The sequence below is a fragment of the Castor canadensis genome, chromosome 3 (genome assembly GCF_047511655.1).
Source record: "Castor canadensis chromosome 3, mCasCan1.hap1v2, whole genome shotgun sequence".
Taxonomy (NCBI): domain Eukaryota; kingdom Metazoa; phylum Chordata; class Mammalia; order Rodentia; family Castoridae; genus Castor; species Castor canadensis.
The window spans coordinates 142,428,684-142,431,642 of record NC_133388.1 but is presented as its reverse complement, the minus strand read 5'-3'; the positions used below and the strand labels follow the sequence as shown (position 1 = coordinate 142,431,642).

The 2,959-nt window shown below is 41.7% G+C and overlaps 1 pseudogene; it reads left to right on the top strand.

The window, feature by feature from the left end:
• The first annotated feature begins 981 nt into the window (after positions 1 to 981).
• On the top strand, positions 982 to 1,815 carry LOC141421443 (ras-related protein Rab-10 pseudogene; annotated as a pseudogene).
• The last annotated feature ends 1,144 nt before the right edge of the window (positions 1,816 to 2,959 follow it).

The window sequence follows — 2,959 nt, the reverse complement described above, 5'->3', positions numbered from 1 at the left end:
TACAAACATTTTTAATGCTATTCAACATAAATCATATAAATTTTAATTTATATCAATAACATAGAATGTGCATGGGAAGCTTATTAAATATTTATATTAAAAAATAAGATAGCTAATAACCTAACTTTATAGTTCAAGGAACTAGAAAATGAAGAATAAGTCCAAAGTTAGCTAAAGGGAGGAAATAATTGTTATGGTTTGGATGTGAAGTGTCCCCCAAAAGGCTCATGTGTTGAAGACTTTGTTCCCAACTGGTGGCACTGGTAAGAAGTCATTGGATCATGAGGATGTGACTCTCATTAGTGGATTAATCCAGTGAGTTCAGGCTGTTAGGAGACGGGGCCCAGCAGAGGACCTGTTATTGATGACAGAAATATGCCATGATTGCTACATACAGAGCTCTTTATTTGCATGAAGAGACTGCCGTGATTGGTGCTGATACCTTTGTCACAACACCATTCTGGATACAAAAGCAGGATATTCCACTCACTTTGTGAGAAGCTGGGAGAGACTTTCCTGTGCTGTCCCCTTGTTGTTACAACATTAGATCTCAATAAAGATTCTATCTAGTCATCTTGCCTACTTTTGATTAGTAGGACAGCTGAAGTGGTAGCACAGAGAAAAGAAGAGGAAGTGGTGATAGGATGGCAGTGGTGGCAGGAGGGGCCACTTGGAGCCCCTTTCCCCAGCAGCAGCAGCAGGACTGGCAAGCAGTAGGGAACTCTTACTTAGTTCCCATAGTAGTAAGGAGCCAGCAGTGGTCAGCCAGCAACAGGGCACTGAGAGCAGCAGCACGGTGACTGAAGTCACATGGGGTGAAGCTGACAGGACTGGCCAGGCAGTGGCTGGTGGCAAGGAGAATATAGATGACACCCATGGGCAACAGTGGGCGGAGAGGCCCCTCTGGGAGCAGGTCCCTGCTTGAGGCATGAAAGAGCTATAACACTTTGGGCCCTGGGCTGATCTCCAAGAACCAGAACCATGCCGCAGGCCCAGTTTTCAAAAGCCTCCAGCCTGACCCTGAGGCCCAGCTCCTGGCCTAGTTGTCAAAGGCCCAGAGCCAATTGCTGCTGCTCCCTATCACACACTGCTGCTGCCTGCAAACGCCAACCGAGTGCACAGAATAATGGGGGGCGGGTAGGAAAAGGGCACTACACCACTGTCCACATTTCTATCTGGGTGGAGAAGGGCCACAGCCAGCTGCTTTGGGACACTCCCTGCTTTTCAAGTTTCTCCAGGATTCAGGAGTAGGGAAGATCTGTGACCCTTTTCATTCTTTTGATACCACCTTTATTTCCACCATAAGAATAGGCTTTAAAATCCACATAGGTGAATTACAAGGAAAGATCAAGCTACAGGTAGGTACAGAACACAGCAGGCCAAGAGCAATTTCACACCATCACAACCTCCTACTACAGAGGAGCAATGGGTATTATGCTAGTATACGGCTTTGCTAATGGTGTACATTTTGAAAGCATCATCAAATGATTTAGAAGCATAGATAAGCATGCCAAGGAGGAGGGGGAAACGAATATTACTGGGAAAAAAGTGTGATATTCAAAAGAAAAGGAGAATGGATCACAAGGGAGCATGGCATTAGGTGCTTTGAGGTAGTGCTGAAACAAATACAAACATTGAAAACACATTCCTCTTATTAGCTGAAGACACCCTCTGGAAGGCCCCTGTAAAGCAGCCCAACAGCGGAAATGTTCATGTCAGTGGTGGAGGAGGCGTGATGAGCTGGAAGTGCCAATGCAGCCATGGGTTCTCCTGACCCTTCATTACCATCCACCACCTGTCTCCTCTTGCTGCAAAATAAACCACGCTGTCCATTTTAAACTGGAAACAGATATTTTTGTTCTTCATCTTAACTATTAAGTCCACTTATTTATTTGTTCTTTCATTTGTGACTGCTTGCTGACTTTATTATAATTTTCCTCAAACAAAAATGTATAGAAAATGTATCTGTGACTTCATTTTAAAGTTTACCTTCTCAGCTCTCCACTGCATTGGACTATAATCCAATAGTACAGTTCTTATCAAAATTAAGACCTACAGCAATCACATCAATTTACCTCTGCAAATTGTATAAATGTTAGAATTAACAATTAAAAAAAGTAAAAATCAAAAAGGTATTATTTAAAAAATCAAACTAGATTCAATAAAAAAGCTATTTTAATTTTGTAGAAAAATATACAGCATCAGATAATGAAAGATTCATCTATGACTAAGCTTGAAACATGTGATTTTAGACATTAATTTGCTTGACCAGAGTAAGGAGAAATTAAAGAAATCTTAGAGGTGGGGATGGATAGGAAAGCCTTCAGCAAGGATCTTGGGACACAGTGACACCCTTTAAAACAAGTACCATTTGGGGAGATGAAAAGTAGTAGATGTGGTCTAATATACTCTGTCTGCAAACCTGTCATTCACTACACATTAGGTTTTCTTTAGTGTGGTGTGAGGGAGTGGGAGATAAGAAAGCCGGCATGATGGATCCTAAGCTCCCTTAAAGGCATCAGCCCTTAGACGATTTCCCCACTCTCTCAACACCTATATATAAGCAATTGCCAGGTTTTACAGAATTTGGATTTCAAATATTTCTTGTCTTTAACTTTCTCCCTACTTGTACTTTATAAATTTGAAGTGCTATGTATTTGTTGCATGCCCTCTGTTATTTTAGACTTCTCTGCTTATGCTCTGGATGCTTGCTCTAGCTGAATGTCCTTCTCCCATTTTTTCTCCTAAGGCTTCATCATCCTTAGACTTAGCCTAGACAGTGTGACCTCTCCAGGAGGTTCCTTGAAGGCTACATGCTCTCTTCCAGCCCTCTATAGCAATTTTACTTAACATGGTCTCATTGGTTTACGGCATTACATTAAAACGATCACTTGAAGTATCTCCTACTAGACTGTAAAGTTTTCAAGGGTAAAGGTGTTGTACCATTCTGTTTTGTAAT